The sequence below is a fragment of the Chelonus insularis genome, unplaced genomic scaffold, assembly GCF_013357705.1.
Source record: "Chelonus insularis isolate UGA/USDA-ARS -01 unplaced genomic scaffold, ASM1335770v1 contig_56_pilon, whole genome shotgun sequence".
In the NCBI taxonomy this organism is placed as follows: Eukaryota; Metazoa; Arthropoda; class Insecta; order Hymenoptera; family Braconidae; genus Chelonus; species Chelonus insularis.
In genome coordinates this window covers 1-19038 of record NW_023276648.1, presented here as the reverse complement: position 1 = coordinate 19038, position 19038 = coordinate 1, and positions in this window count along the sequence as shown.

Genomic DNA, 19038 nt, shown 5'->3' with positions numbered 1-19038 from the left:
ATTTGTTTGTAATGCATCAAATTTATACATTTTGATGAGTCCCCAAAGTATTTATTCAAACTGACAATAATATTCGCTTGAAAACGATCAAATGTTCATTTCCAAGTTATTCTCTAGAGTTTTCATTAAAACTGATTGTAAATTCTACTGTGATAAACTAATTCAACATAATGGAGTAAGTCTTCAACGTATTTATGGAATTTGATTGCATCATTTGCTTGAGATGTATTCAATGTATATTGTTAAAGTCAGTCTCAAGAGTATTCATAGAATCTTGCCATAGTATAAGCTCGAAATTAATCAAATGTATACTTTCGAGTAAGTCTCCAAAGCATTCATGGAATCTTGCAATAGTATTTGCTCGAAATTATCAAATGTATAGTTTTCGCGTAAGGGTCTCCGAAACATTCAAGGAATCTGGCCAAAGTAATAATGCACGGAATTCATCGAAGTATATTTTTCGAATTCATTCTATACGGTATTCATTCAGTCGTTCATGACATTTTGCTTGTGATCAACAGAATCTATCTTTTAGAGTCAGACTCCAATGTTTACATTGAATCTGATAACAGCATTTGTTTGTAATGCATCAAATTTATACATTTTGATGTGTCCCCAAAGTATTTATTCAAACTGACAATAATATTCGCTTAAAAACGATCAAATGTTCATTTTCAAGTTATTCTCTAGAGTTTTCATTAAAAACTGATTGTAAATTCTACTGTGATAAACTAATCCAACATAATGGAGTAAGTCTTCAACGTATTTATGGAATTTGATTGCATCATTTGCTTGAGATGTATTTAATGTATATTGTGAAGTCAGTCTCAAGAGTATTCATAAAATCTTGCCATAGTATAAGCTCGAAATTAATTAAATGTATACTTTCGAGTAAGTCTCCAAAGCATTCATGGAATCTTGCCATAGTATTTGCTCGAAATTAATCAAATGTATACTTTCGAGTAAGTCTCCGAAGCATTCAAGGAATCTGGCCAAAGTAATAAATGCACGGAATTCATCGAATGTATATTTTCGAATTCATTCTATACGGTATTCATTAAAGTCGTTCATGACATTTGCTTGTGATCAACAGAATCTATCTTTTAGAGTCAGACTCCGATGTTTACATCGAATTCGATCACGGCATTTGTTTGTAATGTATAAAATTTATACTTTTTGATGAGTCTTCAAGTATTCATTTAAGCTAACAATAATATTCGCTTAAAAACGATCAAATGTTCATTTCCACGTTATTCTCTAGAGTTTTTATTAAAACTGATTGTAAATTCTACTGTGATAAACTAATTCAACATAATGGAGTAAGTCTTCAACGTATTTATGGAATTTGATTGCATCATTTGCTTGAGATGTATTTAATGTATATTGTTAAGTCAGTCTCAATAGTATTCATGAAATCTTGCCATAGTATAAGCTCGAAATTAATCAAATGTATACTTTCGAGTAAGTCTCCGAAGCATTCAAGGAATCTGGCCAAAGTAATAAATGCACGGAATTCATCGAATGTATATTTTCGAATTCATTCTATACATTATTCATTAAAGTCGTTCATGACATTTGCTTGTGATCAACAGAATCTATCTTTTAGAGTCAGATTCTAAAGTTAACATTGAATATGATAACAGCATTTGTTTGTAATGCATCAAATTTATACATTTTGATGTGTCCCCAAAGTATTTATTCAAACTGACAATAATATTCGCTTGAAAACAATCAAATGTTCATTTCCACGTTATTCTCTAGAGTTTTCATTAAAACTGATTGTAAATTCTACTGAGATAAACTAATTCAACATAATAGTGTAAGTCTTCAACGTATTTATGGAATTTGATTGCATCATTTGCTTGAGATGTATTCAATGTATATTTTGAAGTCAGTCTCAAGAGTATTCATAGAATCTTGCCATAGTATTTGCTCGAAATTATCAAATGTATACTTTCGAGTAAGTCTCCGAAGCACTCAAGGAATCTGGCCATAGTATTTGCTTGTAATGTATGAAATGTATAGTTTGCGAAGGGTCTCCAAAGCATTCATGAAATCTGGCCAAGGTAATTGCTCGAAATTGATAAAAAGTATATTTTCGACTCATTCTCTAGGGTATTCATTAAAGTCGTTCATGACATTTGCTTGTGATCAACAGAATCTATCTTTTAGAGTCAGACTCCAATGTTTACATTGAATCTGATAACAGCATTTGTTTGTAATGCATCAAATTTATACATTTTGATGTGTCCCCAAAGTATTTATTCAAACTGACAATAATATTCGCTTGAAAACAATCAAATGTTCATTTCCACGTTATTCTCTAGAGTTTTCATTAAAACTGATTGTAAATTCTACTGTAATAAACTAATTCAACATAATAGAGTAAGTCTTCAACGTATTTATGGAATTTGATTGCATCATTTGCTTGAGATGTATTCAATGTATACTTTCGAGTAAGTCTCCAAAGCATTCATGGAATCTTGCCATAGTATTTGCTCGAAATTAATCAAATGTATACTTTCGAGTAAGTCTTCGAAGCACTCAAGGAATCTGGCCATAGTATTTGCTTGTAATGTATGAAATGTATAGTTTGCGAAGGGTCTCCGAAGCATTCATGAAATCTGGCCAAGGTAATTGCTCGAAATTGATAAAAAGTATATTTTTGACTCATTCTCTAGGGTATTCATTCGAGTTGTTTATAACATTTCTTGTGATCAACAAAATCATATTTTAGAGTCAGATTCTAAAGTATACATTGAATCTGATAACAGCATTTGTTTGTAATGCATCAAAATTTTATACATTTTGATGTGTCCCCAAACTATTTATTCAAACTGACAATAATATTCGCTTGAAAACAATCAAATGTTCATTTCCACGTTATTCTCTAGAGTTTTCATTAAAACTGATTGTAAATTCTACTGTAATAAACTAATTCAACATAATAGAGTAAGTCTTCAACGTATTTATGGAATTTGATTGCATCATTTGCTTGAGATGTATTCAATGTATACTTTCGAGTAAGTCTCCAAAGCATTCATGGAATCTTGCCATAGTATTTGCTCGAAATTAATCAAATGTATACTTTCGAGTAAGTCTCCAAAGCATTCATGGAATCTTGCAATAGTATTTGCTCGAAATTAATCAAATGTATACTTTCGAGTAAGTCTCCGAAGCATTCAAGGAATCTGGCCAAAGTAATAAATGCACGGAATTCATCGAATGTATATTTTCGAATTCATTCTATACGGTATTCATTAAAGTCGTTCATGACATTTGCTTGTGATCAACAGAATCTATCTTTAGAGTCAGACTCCGATGTTTACATCGAATTCGATCACGGCATTTGTTTGTAATGTATAAAATTTATACATTTTGATGTGTCCCCAAAGTATTCATTTAAGCTAACAATAATATTCGCTTAAAAACGATCAAATGTTCATTTCCACGTTATTCTCTAGAGTTTTTATTAAAACTGATTGTAAATTCTACTGTGATAAACTAATTCAACATAATGGAGTAAGTCTTCAACGTATTTATGGAATTTGATTGCATCATTTGCTTGAGATGTATTTAATGTATATTGTTAAGTCAGTCTCAAGAGTATTCATGAAATCTTGCCATAGTATAAGCTCGAAATTAATCAAATGTATACTTTCGAGTAAGTCTCCGAAGCATTCAAGGAATCTGGCCAAAGTAATAAATGCACGGAATTCATCGAATGTATATTTTCGAATTCATTCTATACGGTATTCATTAAAGTCGTTCATGACATTTGCTTGTGATCAACAGAATCTATCTTTTAGAGTCAGATTCTAAAGTATACATTGAATATGATAACAGCATTTGTTTGTAATGCATCAAATTTTTACATTTTGATGTGTCCCCAAACTATTTATTCAAACTGACAATAATATTCGCTTGAAAACAATCAAATGTTCATTTCCACGTTATTCTCTAGAGTTTCCATTAAAACTGATTGTAAATTCTACTGTAATAAACTAATTCAACATAATAGAGTAAGTCTTCAACGTATTTATGGAATTTGATTGCATCATTCGCTTGAGATGCATTCAATGTATACTTTCGAGTAAGTCTCCAAAGCATTCATGGAATCTTGCCATAGTATTTGCTCGAAATTAATCAAATGTATACTTTCGAGTAAGTCTTCGAAGCACTCAAGGAATCTGGCCATAGTATTTGCTTGTAATGTATGAAATGTATAGTTTGCGAAGGGTCTCCAAAGCATTCATGAAATCTGGCCAAGGTAATTGCTCGAAATTGATAAAAAGTATATTTTTGACTCATTCTCTAGGGTATTCATTCGAGTTGTTTATAACATTTCCTTGTGATCAACAAAATCAATATTTTAGAGTCAGATTCTAAAGTATACATTGAATCTGATAACAGCATTTGTTTGTAATGCATCAAATTTTTACATTTTGATGTGTCCCCAAACTATTTATTCAAACTGACAATAATATTCGCTTGAAAACAATCAAATCTTCATTTCCACGTTATTCTCTAGAGTTTTCATTAAAACTGATTGTAAATTCTACTGTAATAAACTAATTCAACATAATAGAGTAAGTCTTCAACGTATTTATGGAATTTGATTGCATCATTTGCTTGAGATGTATTCAATGTATACTTTCGAGTAAGTCTCCAAAGCATTCATGGAATCTTGCCATAGTATTTGCTCGAAATTAATCAAATGTATACTTTCGAGTAAGTCTCCAAAGCATTCATGGAATCTTGCAATAGTATTTGCTCGAAATTAATCAAATGTATACTTTCGAGTAAGTCTCCGAAGCATTCAAGAAATCTGGCCAAAGTAATAAATGCACGGAATTCATCGAATGTATATTTTCGAATTCATTCTATACGGTATTCATTAAAGTCGTTCATGACATTTGCTTGTGATCAACAGAATCTATCTTTTAGAGTCAGACTCCGATGTTTACATCGAATTCGATCACGGCATTTGTTTGTAATGTATAAAATTTATACTTTTTGATGAGTCTTCAAAGTATTCATTTAAGCTAACAATAATATTCGCGTAAAAACGATCAAATGTTCATTTCCACGTTATTCTCTAGAGTTTTTATTAAAACTGATTGTAAATTCTACTGTGATAAACTAATTCAACATAATGGAGTAAGTCTTCAACGTATTTATGGAATTTGATTGCATCATTTGCTTGAGATGTATTTAATGTATATTGTTAAGTCAGTCTCAAGAGTATTCATGAAATCTTGCAATAGTATTAGCTCGAAATTAATCAAATGTATACTTTCGAGTAAGTCTCCGAAGCATTCAAGGAATCTGGCCAAAGTAATAAATGCACGGAATTCATCGAATGTATATTTTCGAATTCATTCTATACGGTATTCATTAAAGTCGTTCATGACATTTGCTTGTGATCAACAGAATCTATCTTTTAGAGTCAGACTCCAATGTTTACATTGAATTCGATCACAGCATTTGTTTGTAATGCATCAAATTTATACATTTTGATGTGTCCCCAAAGTATTTATTCAAACTGACAATAATATTCGCTTGAAAACGATCAAATGTTCATTTCCAAGTTATTCTCTAGAGTTTTCATTAAAACTGATTGTAAATTCTACTGTGATAAACTAATCCAACATAATGGAGTAAGTCTTCAACGTATTAATGGAATTTGATTGCATCATTTGCTTGAGATGTATTTAATGTATATTGTAAAGTCAGTCTCAAGAGTATTCATAAAATCTTGCTATAGTATAAGCTCGAAATTAATCAAATGTATACTTTCGAGTAAGTCTCCAAAGCATTCATGGAATCTTGCAATAGTATTTGCTCGAAATTAATCAAATGTATACTTTCGAGTAAGTCTCCGAAACATTCAAGGAATCTGACCAAAGTAATAAATGCACGGAATTCATCGAATGTATATTTTCGAATTCATTCTATACGGTATTCATTAAAGTCGTTCATGACATTTGCTTGTGATCAACAGAATCTATCTTTTAGAGTCAGACTCCAATGTTTACATTGAATCTGATAACAGCATTTGTTTGTAATGCATCAAATTTATACATTTTGATGTGTCCCCAAAGTATTTATTCAAACTGACAATAATATTCGCTTGAAAACGATCAAATGTTCATTTTCAAGTTATTCTCTAGAGTTTTCATTAAAACTGATTGTAAATTCTACTGTGATAAACTAATCCAACATAATGGAGTAAGTCTTCAACGTATTTATGGAATTTGATTGCATCATTTGCTTGAGATGTATTTAATGTATATTGTGAAGTCAGTCTCAAGAGTATTCATAAAATCTTGCCATAGTATAAGCTCGAAATTAATTAAATGTATACTTTCGAGTAAGTCTCCAAAGCATTCATGGAATCTTGCCATAGTATTTGCTCGAAATTAATCAAATGTATACTTTCGAGTAAGTCTCCGAAGCATTCAAGGAATCTGGCCAAAGTAATAAATGCACGGAATTCATCGAATGTATATTTTCGAATTCATTCTATACGGTATTCATTAAAGTCGTTCATGACATTTGCTTGTGATCAACAGAATCTATCTTTTAGAGTCAGACTCCGATGTTTACATCGAATTCGATCACGGCATTTGTTTGTAATGTATAAAATTTATACTTTTTGATGAGTCTTCAAAGTATTCATTTAAGCTAACAATAATATTCGCTTAAAAACGATCAAATGTTCATTTCCACGTTATTCTCTAGAGTTTTTATTAAAACTGATTGTAAATTCTACTGTGATAAACTAATTCAACATAATGGAGTAAGTCTTCAACGTATTTATGGAATTTGATTGCATCATTTGCTTGAGATGTATTTAATGTATATTGTTAAGTCAGTCTCAATAGTATTCATGAAATCTTGCCATAGTATAAGCTCGAAATTAATCAAATGTATACTTTCGAGTAAGTCTCCGAAGCATTCAAGGAATCTGGCCAAAGTAATAAATGCACGGAATTCATCGAATGTATATTTTCGAATTCATTCTATACATTATTCATTAAAGTCGTTCATGACATTTGCTTGTGATCAACAGAATCTATCTTTTAGAGTCAGATTCTAAAGTAAACATTGAATATGATAACAGCATTTGTTTGTAATGCATCAAATTTATACATTTTGATGTGTCCCCAAACTATTTATTCAAACTGACAATAATATTCGCTTGAAAACAATCAAATGTTCATTTCCACGTTATTCTCTAGAGTTTTCATTAAAACTGATTGTAAATTCTACTGAGATAAACTAATTCAACATAATAGTGTAAGTCTTCAACGTATTTATGGAATTTGATTGCATCATTTGCTTGAGATGTATTCAATGTATATTTTGAAGTCAGTCTCAAGAGTATTCATAGAATCTTGCCATAGTATTTGCTCGAAATTAATCAAATGTATACTTTCGAGTAAGTCTCCAAAGCATTCATGGAATCTTGCCATAGTATTTGCTCGAAATTAATCAAATGTATACTTTCGAGTAAGTCTCCGAAGCATTCAAGGAATCTGGCCAAAGTAATAAATGCACGGAATTCATCGAATCTATATTTTCGAATTCATTCTATACAGTATTCATTAAAGTCGTTCATGACATTTGCTTGTGATCAACAGAATCTATCTTTTAGAGTCAGACTCCAATGTTTACATTGAATCTGATAACAGCATTTGTTTGTAATGCATCAAATTTATACATTTTGATGTGTCCCCAAAGTATTTATTCAAACTGACAATAATATTCGCTTGAAAACAATCAAATGTTCATTTCCACGTTATTCTCTAGAGTTTTCATTAAAACTGATTGTAAATTCTACTGTAATAAACTAATTCAACATAATAGAGTAAGTCTTCAACGTATTTATGGAATTTGATTGCATCATTTGCTTGAGATGCATTCAATGTATACTTTCGAGTAAGTCTCCAAAGCATTCATGGAATCTTGCCATAGTATTTGCTCGAAATTAATCAAATGTATACTTTCGAGTAAGTCTTCGAAGCACTCAAGGAATCTGGCCATAGTATTTGCTTGTAATGTATGAAATGTATAGTTTGCGAAGGGTCTCCAAAGCATTCATGAAATCTGGCCAAGGTAATTGCTCGAAATTGATAAAAAGTATATTTTTGACTCATTCTCTAGGGTATTCATTCGAGTTGTTTATAACATTTTCTTGTGATCAACAAAATCAATATTTTAGAGTCAGATTCTAAAGTATACATTGAATCTGATAACAGCATTTGTTTGTAATGCATCAAATTTTTACATTTTGATGTGTCCCCAAACTATTTATTCAAACTGACAATAATATTCGCTTGAAAACAATCAAATCTTCATTTCCACGTTATTCTCTAGAGTTTTCATTAAAACTGATTGTAAATTCTACTGTAATAAACTAATTCAACATAATAGAGTAAGTCTTCAACGTATTTATGGAATTTGATTGCATCATTTGCTTGAGATGTATTCAATGTATACTTTCGAGTAAGTCTCCAAAGCATTCATGGAATCTTGCCATAGTATTTGCTCGAAATTAATCAAATGTATACTTTCGAGTAAGTCTCCAAAGCATTCATGGAATCTTGCAATAGTATTTGCTCGAAATTAATCAAATGTATACTTTCGAGTAAGTCTCCGAAGCATTCAAGGAATCTGGCCAAAGTAATAAATGCACGGAATTCATCGAATGTATATTTTCGAATTCATTCTATACGGTATTCATTAAAGTCGTTCATGACATTTGCTTGTGATCAACAGAATCTATCTTTTAGAGTCAGACTCCGATGTTTACATCGAATTCGATCACGGCATTTGTTTGTAATGTATAAAATTTATACTTTTTGATGAGTCTTCAAAGTATTCATTTAAGCTAACAATAATATTCGCGTAAAAACGATCAAATGTTCATTTCCACGTTATTCTCTAGAGTTTTTATTAAAACTGATTGTAAATTCTACTGTGATAAACTAATTCAACATAATGGAGTAAGTCTTCAACGTATTTATGGAATTTGATTGCATCATTTGCTTGAGATGTATTTAATGTATATTGTTAAGTCAGTCTCAAGAGTATTCATGAAATCTTGCCATAGTATAAGCTCGAAATTAATCAAATGTATACTTTCGAGTAAGTCTCCGAAGCATTCAAGGAATCTGGCCAAAGTAATAAATGCACGTAATTCATCGAATGTATATTTTCGAATTCATTCTATACGGTATTCATTAAAGTCGTTCATGACATTTGCTTGTGATCAACAGAATCTATCTTTTAGAGTCAGACTCCAATGTTTACATTGAATTCGATCACAGCATTTGTTTGTAATGCATCAAATTTATACATTTTGATGTGTCCCCAAAGTATTTATTCAAACTGACAATAATATTCGCTTGAAAACGATCAAATGTTCATTTCCAAGTTATTCTCTAGAGTTTTCATTAAAACTGATTGTAAATTCTACTGTGATAAACTAATCCAACATAATGGAGTAAGTCTTCAACGTATTTATGGAATTTGATTGCATCATTTGCTTGAGATGTATTCAATGTATATTTTGAAGTCAGTCTCAAGAGTATTCATAGAATCTTGCCATAGTATTTGCTCGAAATTAATCAAATGTATACTTTCGAGTAAGTCTCCAAAGCATTCATGGAATCTTGCCATAGTATTTGCTCGAAATTAATCAAATGTATACTTTCGAGTAAGTCTCCGAAGCATTCAAGGAATCTGGCCAAAGTAATAAATGCACGGAATTCATCGAATCTATATTTTCGAATTCATTCTATACAGTATTCATTAAAGTCGTTCATGACATTTGCTTGTGATCAACAGAATCTATCTTTTAGAGTCAGATTCTAAAGTATACATTGAATATGATAACAGCATTTGTTTGTAATGCATCAAATTTTTACATTTTGATGTGTCCCCAAACTATTTATTCAAACTGACAATAATATTTGCTTGAAAACAATCAAATGTTCATTTCCACGTTATTCTCTAGAGTTTTCATTAAAACTGATTGTAAATTCTACTGTGATAAACTAATCCAACATAATGGAGTAAGTCTTCAACGTATTTATGGATTTTGATTGCATCATTTGCTTGAGATGTATTTAATGTATATTGTAAAGTCAGTCTCAAGAGTATTCATAAAATCTTGCTATAGTATAAGCTCGAAATTAATCAAATGTATACTTTCGAGTAAGTCTCCAAAGCATTCATGGAATCTTGCAATAGTATTTGCTCGAAATTAATCAAATGTATACTTTCGAGTAAGTCTCCGAAGCATTCAAGGAATCTGACCAAAGGAATAAATGCACGGAATTCATCGAATGTATATTTTCGAATTCATTCTATACGGTATTCATTAAAGTCGTTCATGACATTTGCTTGTGATCAACAGAATCTATCTTTTAGAGTCAGACTCCAATGTTTACATTGAATTCGATCACAGCATTTGTTTGTAATGTATCAAATTTATACTTTTTGATGAGTCTTCAAAGTATTTACTCAAACTGACAATAATATTCGCTTGAAAACAATCAAATGTTCATTTCCACGTTATTCTCTAGAGTTTTCATTAAAACTGATTGTAAATTCTACTGTGATAAACTAATCCAACATAATGGAGTAAGTCTTCAACGTATTTATGGATTTTGATTGCATCATTTGCTTGAGATGTATTTAATGTATATTGTAAAGTCAGTCTCAAGAGTATTCATAAAATCTTGCTATAGTATAAGCTCGAAATTAATCAAATGTATACTTTCGAGTAAGTCTCCAAAGCATTCATGGAATCTTGCAATAGTATTTGCTCGAAATTAATCAAATGTATACTTTCGAGTAAGTCTCCGAAGCATTCAAGGAATCTGACCAAAGGAATAAATGCACGGAATTCATCGAATGTATATTTTCGAATTCATTCTATACGGTATTCATTAAAGTCGTTCATGACATTTGCTTGTGATCAACAGAATCTATCTTTTAGAGTCAGACTCCAATGTTTACATTGAATTCGATCACAGCATTTGTTTGTAATGTATCAAATTTATACTTTTTGATGAGTCTTCAAAGTATTTACTCAAACTGACAATAATATTCGCTTGAAAACAATCAAATGTTCATTTCCACGTTATTCTCTAGAGTTTTCATTAAAACTGATTGTAAATTCTACTGAGATAAACTAATTCAACTTAATAGTGTAAGTCTTCAACGTATTTATGGAATTTGATTGCATCATTTGCTTGAGATGTATTTAATGTATATTTTGAAGTCAGTCTCAAGAGTATTCATAGAATCTTGCCATAGTATTTGCTCGAAATTTATCAAATGTATACTTTCGAGTAAGTCTCCGAAGCACTCAAGGAATCTGGCCATAGTATTTGCTTGTAATGTATGAAATGTATAGTTTGCGAAGGGTCTCCAAAGCATTCATGAAATCTGGCCAAGGTAATTGCTCGAAATTGATAAAAAGTATATTTTCGACTCATTCTCTAGGGTATTCATTCGAGTTGTTCATAACATTTTCTTGTGATCAACAAAATCAATATTTTAGAGTCAGATTCTAAAGTATACATTGAATCTGATAACAGCATTTGTTTGTAATGCATCAAATTTATACTTTTTGATGAGTCTTCAAAGTATTCATTCAAACTGACAATAATATTCGCTTGAAAACAATCAAATGTTCATTTCCACGTTATTCTCTAGAGTTTTCATTAAAACTGATTGTAAATTCTACTGAGATAAACTAATTCAACATAATAGTGTAAGTCTTCAACGTATCTATGGAATTTGATTGCATCATTTGCTTGAGATGTATTCAATGTATACTTTCGAGTAAGTCTCCGAAGCACTCAAGGAATCTGGCCATAGTATTTGCTTGTAATGTATGAAATGTATAGTTTGCGAAGGGTCTCCAAAGCATTCATGAAATCTGGCCAAGGTAATTGCTCGAAATTGATAAAAAGTATATTTTTGACTCATTCTCTAGGGTATTCATTTGAGTTGTTCATAACATTTCCTTGTGATCAACAAAATCAATATTTTAGAGTCAGATTCTAAAGTATACATTGAATCTGATAACAGCATTTGTTTGTAATGCATCAAATTTATACATTTTGATGTGTCCCCAAAGTATTTATTCAAACTGACAATAATATTCGCTTGAAAACAATCAAATGTTCATTTCCACGTTATTCTCTAGAGTTTTCATTAAAACTGATTGTAAATTCCACTGAGATGAACTAATTCAACATAATAGTGTAAGTCTTCAACGTATTTATGGAATTTGATTGCATCATTTGCTTGAGATGTATTCAATGTATACCTTCGAGTAAGTCTCCAAGCATTCATGGAATCTTGCCATAGTATTTGCTCGGAATTAATCAAATGTATACTTTCGAGTAAGTCTCCGAAGCACTCAAGGAATCTGGCCATAGTCTTTGCTTGTAATGTATGAAATGTATACTTTCGAGTAAGTCTCCAAAGCATTGATGGAATCTGGCTAAAGTAATTAGTCGGAATTGATCAAATAGATATTTTTGACTTATTCTCTAGGGTATTCATTCGAGTTGTTCACAACATTTTCTTGTGATCAACAAAATCAATATTTTAGAGTCAGACTCCAATGTTTACATTGAATTCGATTACGGCATTTGTTTGTAATGTATCAAATTTATACTTTTTGATGAGTCTTCAAAGTATTCATTCAAACTGACAATAATATTCGCTTGAAAACAATCAAATGTTCATTTCCACGTTATTCTTTAGAGTTTTCATTAAAACTGATTGTAAATTCTACTGAGATAAACTAATTCAACATAATAGTGTAAGTCTTCAACGTATCTATGGAATTTGATTGCATCATTTGCTTGAGATGTATTCAATGTATACTTTCGAGTAAGTCTCCAAAGCATTCATGGAATCTTGCCATAGTATTTGCTCGAAATTAATCAAATGTATACTTTCGAGTAAGTCTCCGAAGCACTAAAGGAATCTGGCCATAGTATTTGCTTGTAATGTATGAAATGTATAGTTTGCGAAGGGTCTCCAAAGCATTCATGAAATCTGGCCAAGGTAATTGCTCGAAATTGATAAAAAGTATATTTTTGACTCATTCTCTAGGGTATTCATTTGAGTTGTTCATAACATTTCCTTGTGATCAACAAAATCAATATTTTAGAGTCAGATTCTAAAGTATACATTGAATCTGATAACAGCATTTGTTTGTAATGCATCAAATTTATACATTTTGATGTGTCCCCAAAGTATTTATTCAAACTGACAATAATATTCGCTTGAAAACAATCAAATGTTCATTTCCACGTTATTCTCTAGAGTTTTCATTAAAACTGATTGTAAATTCCACTGAGATGAACTAATTCAACATAATAGTGTAAGTCTTCAACGTATTTATGGAATTTGATTGCATCATTTGCTTGAGATGTATTCAATGTATACCTTCCAGTAAGTCTCCAAGCATTCATGGAATCTTGCCATAGTATTTGCTCGGAATTAATCAAATGTATACTTTCGAGTAAGTCTCCGAAGCACTCAAGGAATCTGGCCATAGTATTTGCTTGTAATGTATGAAATGTATACTTTCGAGTAAGTCTCCAAAGCATTGATGGAATCTGGCTAAAGTAATTAGTCGGAATTGATCAAATAGATATTTTTGACTTATTCTCTAGGGTATTCATTCGAGTTGTTCACAACATTTTCTTGTGATCAACAAAATCAATATTTTAGAGTCAGACTCCAATGTTTACATTGAATTCGATTACGGCATTTGTTTGTAATGTATCAAATTTATACTTTTTGATGAGTCTTCAAAGTATTCATTCAAACTGACAATAATATCCGCTTGAAAACAATCAAATGTTCATTTCCACGTTATTCTTTAGAGTTTTCATTAAAACTGATTGTAAATTCTACTGAGATAAACTAATTCAACATAATAGTGTAAGTCTTCAACGTATCTATGGAATTTGATTGCATCATTTGCTTGAGATGTATTCAATGTATACTTTCGAGTAAGTCTCCAAAGCATTCATGGAATCTTGCCATAGTATTTGCTCGAAATTAATCAAATGTATACTTTCGAGTAAGTCTCCGAAGCACTAAAGGAATCTGGCCATAGTATTTGCTTGTAATGTATGAAATGTATAGTTTGCGAAGGGTCTCCAAAGCATTCATGAAATCTGGCCAAGGTAATTGCTCGAAATTGATAAAAAGTATATTTTTGACTCATTCTCTAGGGTATTCATTTGAGTTGTTCATAACATTTCCTCGTGATCAATAAAATCAATATTTCAGAGTCAGATTCTAAAGTATACATTGAATCTGATAACAGCATTTGTTTGTAATGCATCAAATTTATACATTTTGATGTGTCCCCAAAGTATTTATTCAAACTGACAATAATATTCGCTTGAAAACAATCAAATGTTCATTTCCACGTTATTCTCTAGAGTTTTCATTAAAACTGATTGTTAATTCTACTGAGATAAACTAATTCAACGTAATAGTGTAAGTCTTCAACGTATTTATGGAATTTGATTGCATCATTTGCTTGAGATGTATTCAATGTATACCTTCGAGTAAGTCTCCAAGCATTCATGGAATCTTGCCATAGTATTTGCTCGGAATTAATCAAATGTATACTTTCGAGTAAGTCTCCGAAGCATTCAAGGAATCTGGCCAAAGTAAATGAACGGAATTTATCGAATGTATATTTTCGAATTCATTCTATACAGTATTCATTAAAGTCGTTCATGACATTTGCTTGTGATCAACAGAATCTATCTTTTAGAGTCAGACTTCAAAGTATACATTGAATCTGATAACAGCATTTGTTTGTAATGTATCAAATTTATACATTTTGATGTGTCCCCAAAGTATTTATTCAAACTGACAATAATATTCGCTTGAAAACAATCAAATGTTCATTTCCAGGTTATTCTCTAAAGTTTTCATTAAAACTGATTGTAAATTCTACTGTGATAAACTAATTCAACATAATGGAGTAAGTCTTCAACGTATTTATGGAATCTTGCAATAGTATTTGCTCGAAATTAATCAAATGTATACTTTCAAGTAAGTCTCCGAAGCATTCAAGGAATCTGGCCAAAGTAATAAATGCACGGAATTCATCGAATGTATACTTTCGAGTAAGTCCCCGAAGCATTCATGGAATCTTGCCCAAGTAAATGCACCAAATTCATCGAATGTATATTTTCGAATTCATTCTCTACAGTATTCATTGAAGTCGTTCATGACATTTGCTTGTGATCAACAAAATCAATATTTTAGAGTCAGACTCCAATGTTTACATTGAATTCGATCACAGCATTTGTTTGTAATGTATCAAATTTATACTTTTTGATGAGTCTTTAAAGTATTCATTCAAACTGACAATAATATTCGCTTGAAAACGATCAAATGTTCATTTCCACGTTATTCTCTAAAGTTTTCATTAAAACTGATTGTAAATTCTACTGTGATAAACTAATTCAACATAATGGAGTAAGTCTTCAACGCATTTATGGAATTTGATTGCATCATTTGCTTGAGATGTATTCAATGTATACCTTCGAGTAAGTCTTCAAGCATTCATGGAATCTTGCCATAGTATTTGCTCGGAATTAATCAAATGTATACTTTCGAGTAAGTCTCCGAAGCATTCAAGGAATCTGGCCAAAGTAAATGAACGGAATTCATCGAATGTATATTTTCGAATTCATTCTATACGGTATTCATTAAAGTCGTTCATGACATTTGCTTGTGATCAACAGAATCTATCTTTTCGAGTCAGACTCCAAAGTATACATTAAATCTGATAACAGCATTTGTTTGTAATGCATCAAATTTATACATTTTGATGTGTCCCCAAAGTATTTATTCAAACTGACAATAATATTCGCTTGAAAACAATCAAATGTTCATTTCCACGTTATTCTCTAGAGTTTTCATTAAAACTGATTGTAAATTCCACTGAGATAAACTAATTCAACATAATGGAGTAAGTCTTCAACGTATTTATGGAATTTGATTGCATCATTTGCTTGAGATGTATTTAATGTATATTGTGAAGTCAGTCTCAAGAGTATTCATGAAATCTTGCCATAGTCTAAGCTCGAAATTAATCAAATGTATACTTTCGAGTAAGTCTCTAAAGCATTCATGGAATCTTGCCATAGTATTTGCTCGAAATTAATCGAATGTATACTTTCGAGTAAGTCCCCGAAGCATTCAAGGAATCTGGCCAAAGTAAATGCACGGAATTCATCGAATGTATATTTTCGAATTCATTCTATACAGTATTCATTAAAGTCGTTCATGACATTTGCTTGTGATCAACAGAATCTATCTTTTAGAGTCAGACTCCAAAGTATACATTGAATCTGATAACAGCATTTGTTTGTAATGCATCAAATTTATCCATTTTGATGTGTCCCCAAAGTATTTATTCAAACTGACAATAATATTCGCTTCAAAACGATCAAATGTTTATTTCCACGTTATTCTCTAGAGTTTTTATTAAAATTGATTGTAAATTCTACTGAGATAAACTAATTCAACATAATGGAGTAAGTCTTCAACGTATTTATGGAATTTGATTGCATCATTTGCTTGAGATGTATTTAATGTATATTTTGAAGTCAGTCCCCGAAGCATTCATGGAATCTTGCCAAAGTAAATGCACGAAATTCATCGAATGTATATTTTTGAATTCATTCTCTACAGTATTCATTGAAGTCGTTCATGACATTTGCTTGTGATCAACAAAATCAATATTTTAGAGTCAGACTCCAATGTTTACATTGAATTCGATCACAGCATTTGTTTGTAATGTATCAAATTTATACTTTTTGATGAGTCTTCAAAGTATTCATTCAAATTGACAATAATATTCGCTTGAAAACGATCAAATGTTCATTTCCACGTTATTCTTTATAGTTTTCATTAAAACTGATTGTAAATTCTACTGTGATAAACTAATTCAACATAATGGAGTAAGTCTTCAACGCATTTATGGAATTTGATTGCATCATTTGCTTGAGATGTATTCAATGTATACTTTCGAGTAAGTCTCCAAAGCATTCATGGAATCTTGCCATAGTATTTGCTCGAAATTAATCAAATGTATACTTTCGAGTAAGTCTCCAAAGCATTCATAGAATCTGGCCAAGGTGATTGCTCGAAATTGATAAAAAGTATATTTTTGACTCATTCTCTAGGGTATTCATTCGAGTTGTTCATAACATTTCCTTGTGATCAACAAAATCAATATTTTAGAGTCAGATTCTAAAGTATACATTGAATCTGATAACAGCATTTGTTTGCAATGCATCAAATTTATACATTTTGATGTGTCCCCAAAGTATTTATTCAAACTGACAATAATATTCGCTTGAAAACGATCAAATGTTCATTTCCACGTTATTCTCTAGAGTTTTCATTAAAACTGATTGTAAATTCTACAGAGATAAACTAATTCAACATAATAGTGTAAGTCTTCAACGTATTTATGGAATTTGATTGCATCATTTGCTTGAGATGTATTTAATGTATATTTTGAAGTCAGTCTCAAGAGTATTCATGGAATCTTGCCATAGTATTTGCTTGCAATTAATGAAATGTATACTTTCGGGTTAGTCTCCAAAGCATTTATGGAATCTGGCTATAGTAATTACTCGGAATCGATCAAATTGATATTTTTGACTTATTCTCTAGGGTATTTATTCGAGATGTTCATAACATTTGCATGTGATCAACAAAATCAATATTTTAGAGTCAGACTCCAAAGTATACATTGAATTCGATTACAGCATTACTTTGTAATCTATAAAATGCATACTTTTGAGATGAGTCTCCAAAGCATTCATAGAATCTGTCCAAAGTAAATGCTCGGAATTGATCGAATGTATTTTTTTGACTTATTAAAAACAAATTCTGTAATCGAATTCAATGTATACTTTAAAGTCTGAATCTGAAATATAGATTCTGTTGATAACAAGCAAATGTCATGAACAACTTTCATGAATATTCTAGAGAATAAATCAAAAATATACATTCGATGAATTCCGTGCATTTACTTTAGCCGGATTCTATAAATTTTCGTGATACTCACTCAAAAGTATACATTTTATAGATCAGAAAGTAATGCTGTAATCGTATTCAATGTAAACTTTGGAGTCATACTCTAAAATATAGATTCTGTTGATCACAAGCAAATGTTATGAACAACTTTAATAAATATTCTAAAGAATAAGTCAAAAATATCCATTTGATCAATTCCGAGCAATTACAATGGCCAGATTACATGAATGCTTTGGAGACCCATCGTAAACTATACATTCGATACATTATAAGCAAATACTATGGCAAGATTTCTTGAATGCTTCGGAGACTTACTCGAAAGTATACATTTAATTAATTTCTAGGAAATACTATGGCAAGATTCCATGAATACTCTTGAGCCTGACCCCAAAATATACGTTTTATACATCTCAAGCAAATGATGCAATCAAATTCCATAAATACGTTGAAGACTTACACTATTATGTTGAATTAGTTCATCACAATAGAATTTACAATCAATTTTAATGAAGACTCTAGAGTATAACTTGGAAATAAACATTTGATCGTTCTCAAGCAAATATTATTGTCAGTTTAAATAAATACTTTGGCGACTCATCAATAAGTATAAATTTGATACATTGCAAACAAATGCTGTAATCGAATTCAATGTATAGTATGGAGTCCGACTCTAAAATATTGATTTTGTTGATCACAAGCAAATGTCATGAACGACTTTAATGAATACCCTAGAGAATGAATCGAAAATATACATTCGATGAATTCCGTGCATTTACTTTGATCAGATTGCATGAATGCTTTGGAGACCTATCTAGAATTATACATTCTATACATTACAAAGTAATGCTGTAATCGTATTTAATGTATACTTTGGAGTCATACTCTAAAATATAGATTCCGTTGATCACAAGC